Here is an 18913-nt window from a genome sequence, read left to right on the forward strand (position 1 = left end):
AGACACTGTATTAAACAGTGGGGTAGATACAAGATAATCAGGTTGCACATAGTCTATGTCCCACGTGGAGCTCACAGTCTCAATCCACATGTTTTAGAAGATGGAACTGAGGCACAGAGAAGTTATATGATTTGCCCAAGGTCACATAGCAGACAAATGGTGGAGTCAAGATTAGAACCCAGGTCTTTCTGATCCCAAGCCTGTGCTATATCCGCTATATCCACTAAATCACTCTACTTCTCAATTAGCACACTTTATTCACGCCTCCAACAGCCCCACAGCACTTACGTACACAGGCTTAATGATTTATTCGTATTAATGCCTGTCTCCCCCTCTAGACTGTAAGCTAATTGTGGGCAGGGAACTTGTCTACAAGCTCTGTTGCATTGTACTTTCCCATGTGCTCAGGACTCTGCACCCACTAAGAGTTAAATGAATATAATTGAGTATTGATTGAAGGCTACAAAAACCCAGGAACTGTTCAAACAGTTAATCACCTATCTAGGACCAACTGCCTGACCAGGCTGTCAGCTGTTTCCCTGAATAGCCTTGTTCTAAACAAATTTAGAGGCTGCGAGGATGACTCCACTTTGTTCCCAACCCAGGATGGAAAAAAGCCAATTTTCTTCCTCTAACAGGTGGGTGAGAGAGCTGGGAATAGAGCAGGGGATGGACCTGGATAGCAGAGAGATCCCGAATGATGAGAAAATTCCTGAACGAAAATACGATTGATATTAATGACCTATCCCTGAAGCAACTTTCTAGAGTGACTATTATAAAATAGAGGGAAAGTGAAGTGATCAGCCATTGCTTCCTGGGGTGGAATTCATTCGTTCAATCATATTTATTGACGGTTTACTGTGTTCAGAGTACTGTACTAAGCATTTGGGAAAGTACAGTGCAGCAATAAAGAGAAATGATCCCTGCCCACAATGAGTTCACAGTCTAGAGGCGGGGAAACAGACATCAGTTACAAATAAACAGACTTGATCTTGAGCCAGGCAGGGACCCAAACCCAGAAACCAGAAATTACAATGCCCCCTCAGAAAGCATGTCTGAGGTGGAATCTGAGGTGGAATAGCAATCAATCAATCAATGGTATTTATGTGCTATGTGCACAGCACTGCACTAAGCACTTGGTTGAGTTACAGAATATAGAAGGGAATTTTCTTTTAACATGATAGTGTTTCCTTTTTCTTTTATTTAACTGGTCTTCCCGGAATCTTCCCTCAGCCCTGATGCCTCGGTAACCCGGGATTTGTCATGCCCGGCGACTCAGGTTTAATCAGGGGGTTAGAGGAGACGCTTATTTTAGCTGCGGCCTGTCACTACCAAACGAAGCGGGGAGGATCATTTAAAGGGGACCCTTGCCCTCGGAGGTGAGCCCCCCTTTACCCTAACCTAGGAGCTGATTCTGGGGTCCAGTCATTCAGGATCCGAAGATGGAAACCCATGTACCGCCACTGAACACCTGGCATGTTTCATTCATTCAATTTCATTCCATCGTAATTTATTGAGCACTTACTGTGTGCAGAGCACTGTACTAAGCGCTTAAGCACTTAAACTAAGTGTTTCCATCCAGACCCCCTCACCTTGTTGTCCCAAACAAAGGGCAGACCCCCTTCCCGGGCTCTGAATCACAGGGGGTCCTTCCTATATTGAACTTGGAGATCGGAGTAGGAGAGAGATCTTTTGACTTAAAGAGGGGCAACCCCAGCCCTAATCCCTGCAAAAGAAGTCCCTGGCCTCTCATGGTGCTGGCTCAGCTCCTTCCTTCAGCAGACCTACTTCTAAAGAAACAGAATCCCTCTCTCTTCTCAGCACACAGTTAGCCCACACCCCTGGCCTCTTCCCTACTTTACTTCCCTTTCCTCATCTTTCCCTTCTGTTCTCTCTTCATCCTTCTCTTTGTCCCACTCTTTTCCTTTCTCCCTTTCTCCCTCCCTCTCTGCTCACTGGATTAGATAGAGCTCGCCGCCTCCATTTGCCAAAGCTGGACCCAGGCTTCAAAGGGAGGAGGGTAGGCTGAGGGGATGGGTAAAAATTTGAGTGCAGGACAGGCAAAAGAGTTAAGTGGGGGTGACTTAGACGCCCGGGACTCCGTTCCCGAGAGGCCCGCCCGCCCGCCATCACACCGCGCGGCCTTGCTACTCCCGCAAGGATCCGCTCCTCAGAGCGCTGCCATTGATGCCCGGGATTCCGTTCCCGAGGCCCGCCCGGCATCACACCGCCTGGCCCCCGCTTCTTCCGGAAGGATCCTCTCCTCAGAGCGCCGCCATAGACGCCCGGGACTCCGTTCCCGAGAGGCCCGCCCGCCCGCCGCCATCACACCAAGCGGCCTTGCTGCTCCCGGAAGGATTCTCTCCTCAGAGCGCCACAGAGGCCCGCCATAGACGCCCGGGACTCCGTTCCCGAGAGGCCCGCCCGCCCGCCATCACACCAAGTGGCCCCCGCTGCTCTCGGAAGGCTCCTCTCCTCCGAGCGCCGCCATAGACGCCCCCTGCTTCCACCCTCCCCCCCCCCCACTTAAGCGACCTACCTTATAGTGCTCCCCAACCCCCCTTCCCGGTCCCGTCCTGACTGACTCTCTCCCTCCCCCACCCCACCGCCCCCAACGCCGGGAAAAAGGCCCTTGTTATCACCAAGTTACATTAACGACAACCTCATTCGCACCTACTCAGCCTTCCTGTCCCGCCATCGACCCCCGGCCCACGTCCTCCCCCGGGCCTGGAATGGCTTCCCTCTGCCCACCTGCCAAGCTAGCTCTCTTCCTCCCTTCAAGGCCCTACTGAGAGCTCATCTCCTCCAGGAGGCCTTCCCAGACTGAGCCCCTTCCTTCCTCTCCCCCTCTCCATCCCCCGCATCTTACCTCCTTCCCTTCCCCACAGCACCTGTATATATGTATATATGTTTGTACATGTTTATTACTCCATTTATTTATTTTACTTGTACCTATTTTTCTATTTATTTTATTTTGTTAGTATGTTTGGTTTTGTTCTCTGTCTCCCCCTTCTAGACTGTGAGCCCACTGTTGGGTAGGGACTGTCTCTATATGTTGCCAGCTTGTACTTCCCAAGCGCTTAGTACAGTGCTCTGCACACAGTAAGCGCTCAATAAATATGATTGATTGATTGATTGATTGATCTTCCATCACCAGTTTAGAGTGTTGTTATTTTTCAATGCTTAATAAGACTTGACCAGAATCATATTTGTCATTAGCATTAATGATTCAGTTAGGTCTCCTCATACGGATCAATTTTAGACTGAGTAACCTGGGTTGTTAGACATGAGAGGCATTAAAATGCTACACTCATTATAAAAAATGTCAGAATTACATATAGACAGAAGAGAATAATTTACAAAGATATGTGATAAATAATACGCTTGACTTTGCTCATCTTGCCCAGGTTTACATTGGTATATTTTAGAAAAATCAATCACTCATAAGGAATTCAGAATAAAGACAACAGTGGACAGCCAATATCCTTTTTCAGGCAAAGGAGGAAGAGTTGGAGATATTGATCCAGATTTGCTGTCATGCATTTTTGTTGGCCAAAGCAAGGCATCATCCCTTTACCCTTCCTAGATTCAGCATTTCCATTTGCATACTTTTCTGTCAAAGTCACCCATTAGAATTGCAATAGACACAAAGGAAATTAAAATGAAATTCAGCATCCTTGTTTGCTTAAATTGACTGGACCCTTTTGCACTTTGACTTGCATGCCCATGTTAGAGGGTCAGTGTCATCAATAGCAGTTTTTAAGTGGTTGCTTCTTTATTTGTCTCAAACCATTTATTTAATGAAGACTCACCTAGGGGTAAGGGAATGAACAAATGAAGAGTGTGTTTTCTCCAGTGCAGAGGACCCAAGAGTCTTTGATTTTGATTTTGAAGCCTCAAGATCTTTGGTCGGCTGGATATTACCCAGACAGTAACCCACTGTGAGAGCTGGAAAGTGCATGATACCTTTTTTTTTTCAACCATACAATCTATGGTAGTATTAAAAAATAATTTCAGGGTCAAGGTCTCTGAGGAATATTGAAGCTGTTGATAGAAGCAACTTGGTCAGGTTATAGTCATATTTATTGAAAACATGCTGTGCTATTGGGAGAGTACAACAGAACAAAACACAGACACATTCCATGCCCACAATGAGCTTACATTCTAGATGGCTATATCCAAGTTTATCCATGTAGAAAGGGGAGGTTTAAAGATCTAAGAAATTGATTTGAGAGATTTAAAAACAATATAAAACGGAGTAAAGGAGGCAAATAGAGGAATCAGAGAGATAATCTGAGCATCAGGCAGAAACTCCTCACCCTGGGCTTCAAGGCTCTCCATCACCTCTCCCCCTCCTACCTCACCTCCCTTCCCTCCTTCTACAGCCCAGTCCGCACCCTCCGCTCCTCCACCGCTGATCTCCTCACCGTACCTCGCTCTCGCCTGTCCCGCCATCAACCCCCAGCCCACATCATCCCCCGGGCCTGGAATGCCCTCCCTCTGCCCATCCGCCAAGCTAGCTCTCTTCCTCCCTTCAAGGCCCTGCTGAGAGCTCACCTCCTCCAGGAGGCCTTCCCAGACTGAGCCCCTTCCTTCCTCTCCCCCTCGTCCCCCTCTCCATCCCCCCATCTTACCTCCTTCCCTTCCCCACAGCACCTGTATATATGTATATATGTTTGTACATATTTTTTACTCTATTTATTTATTTATTTATTTTATTTGTCCATATCTATTCTATTTATTTTATTTTGTTAGTATGTTTGGTTTTGTTCTCTGTCTCCCCCTTTTAGACTGTGAGCCCACTGTTGGGTAGGGACTGTCTCTATATGTTGCCAATTTGTACTTCCCAAGCGCTTAGTACAGTGCTCTGCACATAGTAAGCGCTCAATAAATACGATTGATGATGATGATGATGATGATGATGATGAAATGCAGGTCTTAGTTTGATTGTGGACTGCAGGGTGATGGGCAGAGGAAGATCTGTGTTACTTCAGTTGATTCGGGTGCACCTGGGAGCACAGTTTTACTGGAGCTTGTCCAGGTGAACCGTGGCATTGAACTCTGCTCTGGGGAGAAAGTATTGGTAATGAAAGCCGATATATGCACCAGGAAGGATGGCAGAGAGGGCACCTGTGGAGCAAGAGACTACAAGCTCAGGATTGGGGAGTATCGGTAGACTGGCCGACTGGATTATGAGTTCAGAAGAGCATGGCACTAGCAAAATGGGCTAAAGATGTCAAGAGAGGCCCAGGTCCAACATCCCAAGTGGCTCCCGAGTACCATTAAGTCCTCTAGAGTTAATGAGGAAAGTCATACAGCACAGGACTAGGAATCAGGAGACTTAAATTCTAATTTCAGTCCTGTCATTTGTCAGCAGTGTGCCCTTGGGCTTCTCTGTGCCTCTATTTTCTCACCTGTAAAATGAGGATTAAATACCTTTTTTCTCTCTCTCTCTACAACTGTGATTCCCATGTGGCAGGGGGACTAAGTCTGATCTGATTTAACTGTATCTACCATAGTGCTTGGCACATAGTGGGCACTAAATGAATACCACGAACATCATCATCATTGATTTGGAATACTAAAAAATGTTATCAATGTGAAACAGAATTCAACTCAAATGCCTCTACCAGATAGCAGATTCAAAAAAGTGGGAGGGAAGGGAAAGAACAATTTTATTTGGTGAACAACTGAAATTTGAGAACTCGGTTCATAGCATTCTTCACCTCATTATTCCTCATGATGTATATGAAAGGGTTCAACATGGGGCACACAAAGGTATAAAAGAGAGCAAAGATTTTTCCCTGTTCAACCGACCGCTCGGTGGGAGGTTTTAGATGCATGCAGAGAAGAGTCCCATAAAATATGGTGACAGCGGTCAGGTGGAAGCCACAGGTGGAGAAGGCTTTGAGTCTCCCCTCAGCTGAACGGATCCTCAGAATGACAGCAAAGATGAAACCATAGGAGATGAGAATGATCAAGAGAGAGCAGATGAGGTGAAACCAGCACCCACAAACATGGCAGTTGCTTTGACGAAGGTGTCGGCGCAAGACCGGACTAAGAGAGGAGGATCGGTACAGTAGAAGTGATTGACTTCATTAGAACCACAAAATGACAAACGGAGAAACAGCACCATCTGGATCAAGCCATTAAAGAAGCTGTAGACATAAGGAGCCATCACCAGATTGATGCAAACTCCCCTAGACATTTTGCTGCCATAAAGCAGCGGGCTGCAAATTGACACAGAGTGGTTATAAGCCATAGCCATTAGCAGGTACTGTTCGGTGATGGCCAGAGAGATGAAAATAGTAAATTGAATGAAACAACCAATAAAGGAAATGGTCTTCTTCTCTGATAAGAAATGCACCAACATGTGAGGGGCGATATTGGTGGCATAGCATAGATCCATGAAGGACAGGTGGCTGAGGATTGTACATGGGATTGTGCAGTTTGGGAGTGATTCGAATGAGAACAATCATGCCGACATTCTCCACCACAGTGATGAGGTATATGGCAAGAAACATTGCAAAGAGGATAGGATACAGCTCTGAAGCAGGACTCTTGGCAACTATGAGTCGAACATTTTTCTAGACTGTAAGGGAACATACTGGCTAATTCTGTGTTATTGTCTGCTCTATGACCTTGAGCAAGTCACTTCACTTCTGTGTGCCTCAGTTACCTCATCTGTAAAATGGGGATTGAGACTTGAGCCCCATGTGGGATAGAGATTGGGTCCAATCACATTAGTGGTAGAAGCACCCAAGTGCTTAGTACAGTGCTCTGCACATTATAAGTGCTCAATAAATACCATTGATTGATTCATTAATTTTCTCTACAAAATGCATTTACTCCTCCACATATGCATGATAATAATGATAATAATAATAATAATAATGATAACTGTAGTATTTGTTAAGGATTTACAATGTGCCAAACACTGTTCTAAGTGCTGGAGTAGATAGAAGGTATTCAGATGAGCCAAATTCCTGTCCTTCATGGGGCTCACAGTCTTATTCCCATTTTCCAGTTATGGCAACTGAGGCACAGAGAAGTGAAGTGACTTGCCCAAGGTCACACAGCAGACATGTGGTGGAGCCAGGATTAGAATCCATGACCCCTGACTTCCAGGCTCGTGCCCTTTCCAATAGGCCATGCTGCTTCTACCTCAAATTGGGTTGGACACAGTCTCTGTCTCACATGGGGCTCACAGTCTCAATCCACATTTGATCGATGAGGCAATTGAGGCACAGAGAAGTGACTTGCCCAAGGTCACACAGCACACAAGTGGCAGAGTGGGGATTAGAACCATGACTTTATGATTCCCAGGCCCGTTACGCCATGCTATTTTTCAACAGTGCTAACTACTCATGGATGAAGTTTCCCTAGGTGGGAAGAATGGAGGTGATTATGCAAATGTGGATGGAATTTAAGTCAATAAAAATGAATTTTTCTACATTTGCAAGCTGGTACAACTGAGCCTTGGCTTGTAGTCCTCTCAAACCAAAGGAAGACACAGTAGCACTCGAATCTTGCCTGAAAATTATTAGACAAGTGAGTGGGCCCAGAGTATTCACTGTGCTGGACAACCAGTATTCCCTGCGTCAATCAATCAATCAATCAATCAATCAGTCATATTTATTGAGTGCTTACTGTGTGCAGAGCACTGTACTAAGCGCTTGGGAAGTACAAGTTGGCAACATATAGAGACGGTCCCTACCCAACAGTGGGCTCACAGTCTAGAAGGGGGAGACAGAGAACAAATCCAAACATATTAACAAAATAAAATAAATAGAATAGATATGTACAAGTAAAATAAATAAATAGAGTAATAAATATGTACAAACATATATACATATAAACAGGTGTTGTGGGGAAGGGAAGGAGGTAAGGCGGGGGGATAGAGGGAGGAGGAGGGGGAGAGGAAGGAGGGGTTCAGTCTGGGAAGGCCTCCTGGAGGAGGTGAACTCTCAGTAGGGCCTTGAAGGGAGGAAGAGAGCTAGCTTGGCGGATGTGCGGAGGGAGGGCATTCCAGGCCAGGGTGATGACGTGGGCTGGGGGTCGACGGCAGGACAGGCAAGAACAAGACATGGTGAGATTAGCGGCAGAGGAGTGGAGGGTGTGGGCTGGGATGTAAGGGAGGTGAGGTAGGAGTGAGCGAGGTGATGGAGAGCCTTGAAGTCGAGGGTGAGGGTGAGGAGTTTCTGGATCCCAGAGACACCCGTTTTCCTCAAGGCTCTGTACGTGCCCTAGTCCATCAGGAACCAATAGAGGTCAAATCCAGGATCCAGATTGTTTTTTTTCATAGTGTTAGTCACAGAGATAGGCAGTCTGGGAGCTAGGTTGGGTGACCGAACCTGCTATCCATCCCAATTATTTTTCTTATTCCCTTTGGAGCTGGGGAGGCTGGGGGCCATCCCAGGAGCCTTGGTTCCAAGGGATGCTCCCTGTAGATGGGACAGACTCAGAGCAGGTACACAAGGGTGCTGTGAAGTCAAGGCAACGTTTTGGACAGTTACCCTCCTATTTGACAAATTCCTCAAAAAATTGACCACCTTCAAGTCAGCTTATCTAGGTGACTATGCACTTTCCCAAATGTAATAAAACCCGACTTCAGCAAAGCTAGAAAAGAAGGGGAGGGAATTGCGCTTTCCAATCACTTAGTATAGTGCTCTGCACAGAGTAAGTGCTCAATAAAGTGAATGAATGAGGGAATCGGGTAGGGTGAGACCTTCCTATCACCTCCACCCATCTCTCACCACAGCTGCAGCTAGCCATCCCACCCGGTATTGGTCAAGGAAACCAAACAAAAAAGGTTACCCGAAGCCTAGCATATTTTGTGCAGGTCATAGCTCAGCAAGTCACTGACATATTATGTACCCCTTAAAAGCACCCAGATGTTCGCGGTGTCTCCAATGGGTTGCCCAGTAAAAAGTGTCCCTGTGTGGGTGGGTTGGCATTGCCCCACTACCTTTTATTTTACGAAGTATCAGTTTCAAATAACTACTTAGTAATGATTAGACCTGTGTCCAGAATTAATTATTCCTGATGTTGCATTTAACCGAAGCAAAGGATATGAAGATCCTTAATAAATTTAATTCCTAAGATTTTATGACAGTGCCACATCGTCTTAAAAGTAAAATACTGATAAAAATCTAAAATAGGAACTTATTAAAGATCAGGTTTTAATTTATCTTTTGACTTGGCTTAAAACTGCAAAATGTTAATTTCCCAGTAAATCTTTCTTTGGTCACTGTTTTTTTTTATTCCAGAATTTATTCCTAAAACAGAAAATACTCTCTAACAATCAGTCACCAATCCTCATCATCAGTGGTATTTATTAAGTGCGTATTATGTGCAGACCACTGTGCTAAGCACTTGGGAAATTACAACAGAATTGGCAGACACGTTCCCTGCACACAATGAGCTTACAGTCTAGAGGGAGAGACAACCATTAATATAAGTACATAGTTTTCAGTGGTATTTATTGAGCGCTAACCATGTTCAGATCACTGTACTAAGAGCTTGGGAGTGTATAATACAACTGAGGTGGTGCACATTTCCGTGCATAGTTACTCTGACTGAGTTTCAGGAAATTATTTCCCCTTAAGACAGGCTGCCATTTTTAAGAGGTGGATTAGAGCTCCAAAACCAGTCCTTTCCCCTCACTGTTCCCTAACTAATGTCTTGCAATCTTCCTGATGCTTTGAAATGGCCCAGGCAGACCCCAAGTGAGGGAGTGGTGGCTACTGCCAAGATTTTAACTGCAGGACCTTCTAGAAATAACTAATATCCTTGGGATGAGTTTCCTTTGGAAGAACTAAATGGAAATCCAGGAAGCTGAAGGGACTTGCCATGGGTTGACCAGAAAGTTTGTGACTGAACATAGCTAACCATTAACAGCCCCTTCATTGTTTCCACTGTAAAGTGAAGAATAGTTTTTGGGTGGGCATATCATGATCTTGACTTCTCTATCTACACTCACTCACTTGGTGAACTCATTCGCTCCAACGGCTTCAACTGTCATCTCTATGCTGATGACACCCAAATCTACATCTATGCCCCTGCTCTCTCTCCCTCCCTCCAGGCTCGTATCTCCTCCTGCCTTTAGGACATTTCCATCTGGATGTCAGCCCGCCATCTAAAACTCAGCATGTCGAAGACTAAACTCCTTATATTCCCTCCCAAACCCTGTCCTCTCCCTAACTTTCCCATCACTGTTGATGGAACTACCATCCTTCCTGTCTCACAAGCCCGCAGTCTTGGCGTCATCCTCGACTCTGCTCTCTCGTTCACCCCTCACATCCAATCTGTCACCAAAACCTGCTGGTCTCACCTCTGCAACATCGCGAAGATCCATCCAAACTGCTACCCTGCTCGTTCAATCTCTCATTCTATCCGACTGGATTACTGCATCAGCCTCCTCTCCGATCTTCCATCCTCCTGTCTCTCCCCACTTCAATCGATACTTCATGCCGCTGCCCGGATTGTCTTTGTGCAGAAAAGCTCTGGGCATGTTACTCCCCTCCTCAAAAATCTCCAATGGCTACCAATCAACCTACACATAGGGCAAAAACTCCTCACCCTCAGCTTCAAGGCTCTCCATCACCTCGCCCCCTCCTACCTCACCTCTCTTCTCTCCTTCTACAGCCCAGCCTGCACCCTCTGCTCCTCTGCCGCTAATCTCCTCAATGGGCCTCGTTCTCGCCTGTCCTGCCGTCGATCCCCGGCCCACGTCATCCCCCTGGCCTGGAATGCCCTTCCTCCGCGCATCTGCCAAGCTAGCTCTCTTCCTCCCTTCAAAGCCCTATTGAGAGCTCACCTCCTCCAGGAGGCCTTCCCAGACTGAACTCCTCCTTCCTCTCCTCCTCCTCCCCCTCCCCATCCCCCACCTTACCTCCTTCTCCTCCCCACAGCACCTGTGTATATGTATATATGTTTGTACATATTTATTACTCCATTTTACTTTTACATATTTATTCTATTTATTTTATTTTGTTAATGTGTTTTGTTTTGTTGTCTGTCTCCCCCTTCTAGACTGTGAACCTGCTGTTGGGTAGGACCATCTCTATATGTTGCCAACTTGTACTTTCCAAGCGCTTAGTACAGCGCTCTGCACACAGTAAGCACTCAATAAATACAATTGAATGAATTGACTGTTCCTGCTGCATTGTCTTTTCAGCCACTGAAAAACTCATACATGAATTTCACTGTTAGTGGCTTCTCCTTTGAATGAGTAGAGCAGCTATATGTTTAATTCACTGAGATTCACTGCATCACCTCTGCATGCTATGAAAATCACCACAGAAAGAACTTTACCCACTTGATTGTCAACTCCTTGTGGACAGGGGTCATTTTTTACCAACTCTATCTTGTGGTTCTCTCCCAGGTTTTGAGTTCAGTGCTCTTCACACAGTAAACACTCACTAAATACCACTCGTTGAATGACGATCCTAATGTTCTGGTTTCTTCTGTCTGTTGATGACTTTCCTTAGAGCACCTTTCAATTTCTGGTTTCTCAGGCTGTAGATCAGGGGATTGAGTATGGGTGTGATTACTATGTAGACTAACGCAATGACCTTTCCACCAGCCTGAGAGGCACCAGACTGAGGCCCCATTCACACAAAGATGGCCATCCCCTAGAAGCGAGCCACCACGGTCAGGTGAGAAACACACATCAAAAAGGCCCTGCACCTCCCCACAGTGCAATGTCTCCCAAGGATGGACAGGAGGATGCGAGCATAGGAGACCACGATGAGGAGAGAAGGAATGAAAACTATAATGAGTTTGAAGACAAACACCACCATCTCCAGGAGGGAATTGTTTGTACAAACCAGCCTCAAGGATGTCGGCACTTCACAGAAGAAATGGTTTCATACATTATGCCCGCAGTTGAACAAGCTCAATGTGAGGGTATTGATCACCAGGGAGCTCAGAAAGCTGCTGGTACAGAAAGTCATTCCCAGCTGGACAAATATCACTCTGTTTATGATATCAGTGTAATGTAACAGGTGACATATGGCCACATATGGCTCATAAGCCATGACCCCAAGAAGAACACATTCGATCACCCCAAAGGAGAGAGAGAAATACATTTGGGTGGCACATCCGATGAATGAGATGGTCTTTCTCTCCCCTACCAGGTTGGAAAGCATTTGAGGGACATTGGTGGAAGGGTAAAATATGCACAGGAAAGAGAGATTGGCAAGGAAGAAGGACTTTGGGGTTTGAAGTCGGGGTTCCAGGAAGATCACAGTAATTATGACAACATTTCCAGCCAATGTTAGCAGGTAGAAGAACAAGAAAATGATGAAACGCATAAGCTGGACCCTTGGCTGGACAGAGCATCCCAGAAAAATAAATTCAGTAACGTACTGTTTAATTTTTCCTTCTCCATTTTGCCATCTAGTTTCCTTGGGAAAAAAAATGTTGAATTCCAGTTAACTGTAGGGGAAATGCAACAAGTAACACATTAGCGTGCAGCAAGCAATGAGAATTAGAAAGGATATGGTCTAACTCCTAAACAACAAACATGAATGTTTTGTCAAAAAAAAAGGCTTTTTTTGGTTTCTCCATTTTAGGGGAAATGGTTTCCTGTCAAGAACAGAGCATCAAATATGATTGAATACCTAGAACATGCAGCATCAAGCATATTGCAAAGAAGAATACTAAGAACAGCAGATATATCTATGCAAATACATGGGTTTCCTATTAACAGAGTTGGTTCTCCTCTTCCCAAACTCATGGTGAAGTGAAAAAAGCCAATTCATCTTCGTGTTTCCCCCATTAGAGGATAATGTCATTAAGGACAGGGAGCATGCTTAATTCAGTACATGGCTTGCAGTGGAAACTCAACAAATAACAATATTATAACTATTTTTCCTGTAACTAGAGAAGAGCTGTTGCCTGATTCAACATTCTGTCAACCCAGCTCAAAGCATAACAGCAGCTACTTTGTATACATCCTGTACCACAGGATGCAGGTTTGGGAATTGTAGAGAAGAAATGAAGGCATTCATTCTTCCATGACTTCATCACAACTCCCTTTGCGGAAAGAGTTGGACTCCATTTTCTGACTGATTTCTGTATTTTGGATGGAATTGATGGGAATGAAATCCACTGAGGATTCTTGACAGCTCTAAATTCTTGTCTTTCCAGGATCCTCAACAGATTCACATAAGCAGTGGTCCAGAATCTTCAGTCCAATACTTTCATTATTATTAGGTCTATCGACATCATCATCGTCAACTGCTTTTACTGAGTATATTCTGTGCTCAGGGACCTATAATAAGATTTTGGGAATAAGCCATAGAGGCAAAAGACATAGTCAAATAACTTGAAATGTAATGGGGAAAGCAAGTGGATACAAATTGCCAAATATACAACAGGTAAAATAGCATGAGAAGAAACATATGTCACTGAATAAGGAATCAACAGATTAATATCCACATGAGAGTTTAAATGGGTAACAGAATGGTATGAAAGGACAAAAAATATCCTTCTGGTTTTCTGTAACTTTCAACTTTTGAGCCCTCATGGAAGAGAGAAATCTCAACCATGCCCACACAACCCATGAAGATGTGGATTATGTGTCTCTGGAATGCACACCACTGCTACTGTGAATGTAACAACAACTGAAACTTGAAGCAGTGAGTGAAGAAATTATACAGTGAATTTAGTTAAGTAATCCAATGCAAAAAAAGGCATTTCATTCTGAAATAAGTAGATAACCATCTCACCTTCCAACTCATTTTGCGTGGAGAGTTACAACCTGAGAAGGCTTTTTCACAGGTAGTCAAGATCACTCAATGGCATTTATTGGGTGCTTACTGTGTGCAGAGCACTGTATTAAGCACTTGGTAGAGTACAATACTACAAGACTGGTAGACATGATCCCTTCCCAAAAGGTGTTTAAAGTCTAACCTGAAAGAGAGACATTAAAACAATTTATGGATACATCTGTAAAGTGCCATGGGGCTGAGAATAGAGTGAGTATCAAGTCCTTAAAGAGTATGATTCAAGTAAATGAGTGACACGGAAAGGAGAGGACGTAGGGAAATGGAGGGCTTAGTCAGGAAAGGCCTCTGAAGAAGATGTGATTTGAATAAGGCTTTGAAGGTGGAGAAAGTGGTGGTCAGTCATATAGGAAGGGGAGGGAGTTCCAGGCCAGAGGGAGGTTATGGGCAAGGGGTCAACAGCAAGATAGAGTTCAAGGTACAGTGAGTGGGTTGGTGTTGGAGGGTTGTAGTAGAAAATCAGTAGATAATGGGCCTATTCACTTCTATCTGTACTCTTTAACCCCTTGACATTCACTCCACCCTCAACCTCAAACACTTCTGTACATATTCATAACTTATTCATATTAATGTCCATCTCCCCCTCTAGACATTAGCTCCTTGTGTGCAGGAAACATGTCTACTAACTCTGTCATAGTGTACTCTCCCAGGCTCTTAGTACAGTGTCTTTCCCACAGTAATCAGTAAATATCAATGATTTGATTGAGATAAGATAGGAAGGGGCAAGCTGATCGAGTGCTTTAAACCCAACAATTCTGGCGGAGTTGGATTGGAGGTCTTTGGGCAGTGGGAAGTCATTTTCAGAGAAATCATCCAAGCAGCATAGTGAAGTGAGGACTGAAGTAGAAAAAGTATAGCAATAGTCAAGTTGGGATAGAATAAGTGCTTGGATCAACATAGTGGCTGTTTGGGTGGAGAGTGAAGGGTAGACTTTTAACAGTATTGTGAAGGTTGCACCGACAGGATTTGGTGATGGATAAAATATGTATTCATTCATTCAATCGTATTTACTGAGCGCTTACTGTGTGCAGAGCACTGTACTAAGCACTTAGGAAGTACAAGTTGGCAACATATAGAGATGGTCCCTACCCAACAGGGGGCTCACAGTCTAGAAGGGGATGTAGGCAGATGAATTGAGAACAGTATTTAAAATTATGACTTATGAGACAGAAACAGGCCCATGTTCTATCTACTAGACCATGCTGATTCAGCAATCCATTTCAATATCCACAAATATTGAAAGGCACATACTTTGCCATAGTGAGTTAGATGTGATTTTTACCCTTCTGCAGAGGTCTTTCAGTTGACAGGACTTTATGTGTCTCAGAAGGTCCCATCAGCAAATGTCTTTCCTAATTGTTCTCAAAGTGGAATTCTGAGAAATTATGAGAATTAGTGTGGCCTAGTGCAAAGGGCATGGGCCTGCGAGTCTAAGGACATGGGTTCTAATCTCAACTCCACCACTTGTCTTTTGTGTGACCTGGGGCAAGTCACTTCACTTCTCTGTGCCTTCAATTATTTCATCTTTTAAATGGGAATTAAGACTGTGAACCCTATGTGGGACCGTGACTGTGTCCAACCCATTTATCTTGTATTTATCCCAGCGCTTAGTACAGTACCTGGAACATAGTATGGGCTTAAAAATTACCCCAATTTTTTCACAGAAAATTGTGACTACTGTCATCTTAAACATTTCCACATTTCAGAAATGATCAAGTTAAGTTATTTATTTTATTTTGTTAGTATGTTTGGTTTTGTTCTCTGTCTCCCCCTTTTAGACTGTGAGCCCACTGTTGGGTAGGGACTGTCTCTATATGTTGCCAATTTGTACTTCCCAAGCGCTTAGTACAGTGCTCTGCACGTAGTAAGCGCTCAATAAATACGATTGATGATGATGATGAAGTTAATTAACTTTTCCAGCATAGTGAGCTCTGAGGTTTTACAGAAAAAAAATCATTGTGTATTTAATTAGTTTTAACTTTTTTAACCTATTTTTTATAAATCATGCCACCAGTCATTAACTATCTCATTTGTAAAAAATGATCTTGCATCCACATATTGATTGATGAATGAGTCTCAGTTTATTCCTTAAGCTGTCGATACATCATTTGAATAATTTGTATCATTGAGAAGCAGCATGGTTCAGTGGAAAGAGCACGGGCTTCGGAGTCAGAGGTTGTGGGTTCAAATCCCAGCTCTGCCGATTGTCAGCTGGGTGACTTTGGGCAAGTCACTTAACTTCTCTGTGCCTCAGTTACCTCATCTGTAAAATGGGGATTAAGACTGTGAGCCCCACGTGGGACAACCTGATCACCTTGTAACCTCCCCAGCGCTTAGAACAGTGCTTTGCACATAGTAAGTGCTTAATAAATGCCATTATTATTATTATTATTTGTTTATTAATGGCATTTATTCCCCACTTACAAGATACTCAGAACCAGGAAAGTGCAAAGATATAGAATCCTGCCAGTTCTGGATTCATAGTGGTAAATAAAGTGAGAAGCTATGTGCTCTAGTGGACAGAATATGGGCCTGGGAGTCAGAAGGAGCTGGGTTCTAACCCTGAATCAACCACTTGTCTGCTTTGTGACCTTGGGCAAATCACTACCTTGGGCAAATCATTTAACTTCCCTCTACCTCAGTTACCTTATCTATAAATGGGGATTAAAACTATTAGCTCCATGCGGGACATGGAATGTGCCCCAACCTGATTAGCTTGAAACAACCTGATTGTATCTTGTCCAATGTTTAGTTCAGTGCCTGGCACATTGTAAGCACTTAGCAAATACCACAAAAAACTATAAAAATTAGTTATTATAGTACTCCATCTTGTACTTGCAGTCGTTCATAATATTGAGCCATGTAAATAAATGTATTTATTTTAGAGATATTAGAAATAGAGAAGACAACCAAGAAAATCAGGATGACAGAGATGCATCTGACTCAGTGGAAAGAGCCTGGGCTTGGAAGTCAGATGTCATGGGTTTGAATCCCGACTCTGTCACATGTCTGCTGTTTGACCTTGGGCAAGTCACTTAATTTCTCTGAGCCTCAGTTACCTCATCTGTAAAATGGGGATTAAGACTGTGAGCCCCACGTGGGACAACCTGATCACCTTGTATCCCCCCAGTGCTTAGAACAGTGCTTTGCACGTAGTAAGTGCTTAATAAATGATATTATTATTATTATTTTTATTATTATTATTATCATTATCATTATTATCATTTTGGGATTAGGATCCAGAACACATATTCAGATAACATGAGAGACAGAAATGTCACTGAGAGGCTGAGACTAAAGAAAATCATTGCTTGAGTCACGGGGTATGCGTCAAGATTTCAATTTAGAGAGAAATGATCTTGGGTGGAGAAGTAGCATGGCCCACTGGATAGAACACAGACCTGGGTGTCAGAAGGACCTTTGTTTCAATCTCAGGTACACCACCTGTCTGCTGTGTGACCTTCGGCAAGTCACTTAACTTCTCTGTGCTTTAGTTCACTCATCTGTAAAATGGGACTTAAGAATGTGAGCCCTATGTGGACAGGGACTCTGTCCAACGCGATTGTCTTGTATCTGTCTAAGGACTTAGGAAGGTGCCTGGTACAAAATAAATGCTTAATGAATCCCACAATTATTATTATTACTTTATGGTGAGTTGAGATAAAGCAAGTTATTTCCTACTAGAACAGCCCTGCTTCTATTGCATCTGACCAGGAGCCTGATTATTATAGTATCAAACTTAGTAAAGTGTGCAGTTTGCACCATGTGTAAAAAATGTGTTAATCCTAATGCCCTTCATCATATTGCTTCCAGGTGAGCCAGATGGATAGGCTTCAAGTGAAGACCTAAATGGTGACACCCCCTCAGGGTGTCCGGAAGAGATATCTTCTAAGAGCAGAAAACAATGGAACTGTTACTGGTAAATTAGGGGCATTATGCAGAAAAAGCTCAATGTAATGGTCAACAAGCTCTGCTGTTCACTGTTATCTGAAAGCCCTGGCTATCCCTTTTAAACAGGGAATCCCATACTGGCCTCAGTCTGTACTTGGCTGCTAACTGTTATCTGACAGGACAACCCAGACAGCCCAAGCAGAAGGAGACCTTTTAAATAGGGATGCTCGTGTTGGTTTTAAGCCCATCCTTGGACTGAGTACTGATTTGGGACTGATCATCCACAGTAGGAAATTTTCAACTTCCCTGGGTTGAGGGCTTAATGGTGTCAGAGATCTCATTGTCTGTGGGCTGAGGCCTTAACACAAGCAGGATCCCTTACTATTAATGTTTTCTATTCACTAATAAATGTTTCCTTACTGGAATACTGAATATCATGGCTAATTCCATTGGTAAAGCTGAGTCACGAACCCCCTTGTCCCTAATTGACTCTTCTGGGACATAATACTGCCCCAAAAGGAAATATATATCCTGAGGAATGTCTGGGACTTTGCTGGACCAGGGCACTTAAACGCATGGAAAACACTGGAAATGAACAAGTCAATACCAAAGCGATTCCACTGTAACTAAAATGAGCAACAAAGGCATAGGAACATCCATTTCACTGAAAAAAAAATAGCCAGACAGTTTGGGACTTAATTTAGATGCCTGCAAATAAGTTGATGGTTTACCTGCCCTTTCCAGGTCTGCATATAGGATGCAAGCCCAACGAAGCTGCAAACCAACTTAAATGAAGATCTTCAAATACAAATACAAAAGAAAAGATGCCAATAAAAATATGATCACAACAATAGAAAAATGGCATAGATATTTCCTCTTCTTGGAGTCATGTGTCTGCCTGGTACATTACAGTTAAAAAAAGTCTCCAGGCTCCAATGCATCGGGACTTTGGTACTTGGTAGATGTAATACCCACTGAAACTCCCAAGCCATCGTGGAGCATTTACAGTGGCTAATTTTTTTAGCTCCTGAGGGACACTATTCCAGGCCTATAATTCATGCTAATTATTACTTCTAAGAGATGCCCATTCAAAATCTGATAATTAAAACTGTAGCACAGCTCAGATTTCACTTAGCATGTCCTCACATATGTTCTCAGGATTTCCTTCTATCAGTCACACAATTAAATGGTGTAATTGTGCACCCATCACCTTGTGAGTGCTATGAAAC

General features: G+C 43.8%; 2 pseudogenes; both read right to left on the bottom strand.

The window, feature by feature from the left end:
- Nucleotides 1–5675: 5675 nt before the first annotated feature.
- LOC119925354 lies at nt 5676–11352 on the bottom strand (annotated as a pseudogene).
- Nucleotides 11353–11450: 98 nt separating this feature from the next.
- LOC119925355 lies at nt 11451–18676 on the bottom strand (annotated as a pseudogene).
- Between the last annotated feature and the right edge of the window lie 237 nt (nt 18677–18913).

This window comes from Tachyglossus aculeatus, chromosome 3 (assembly GCF_015852505.1).
Source record: "Tachyglossus aculeatus isolate mTacAcu1 chromosome 3, mTacAcu1.pri, whole genome shotgun sequence".
NCBI classification, from domain to species: Eukaryota; Metazoa; Chordata; class Mammalia; order Monotremata; family Tachyglossidae; genus Tachyglossus; species Tachyglossus aculeatus.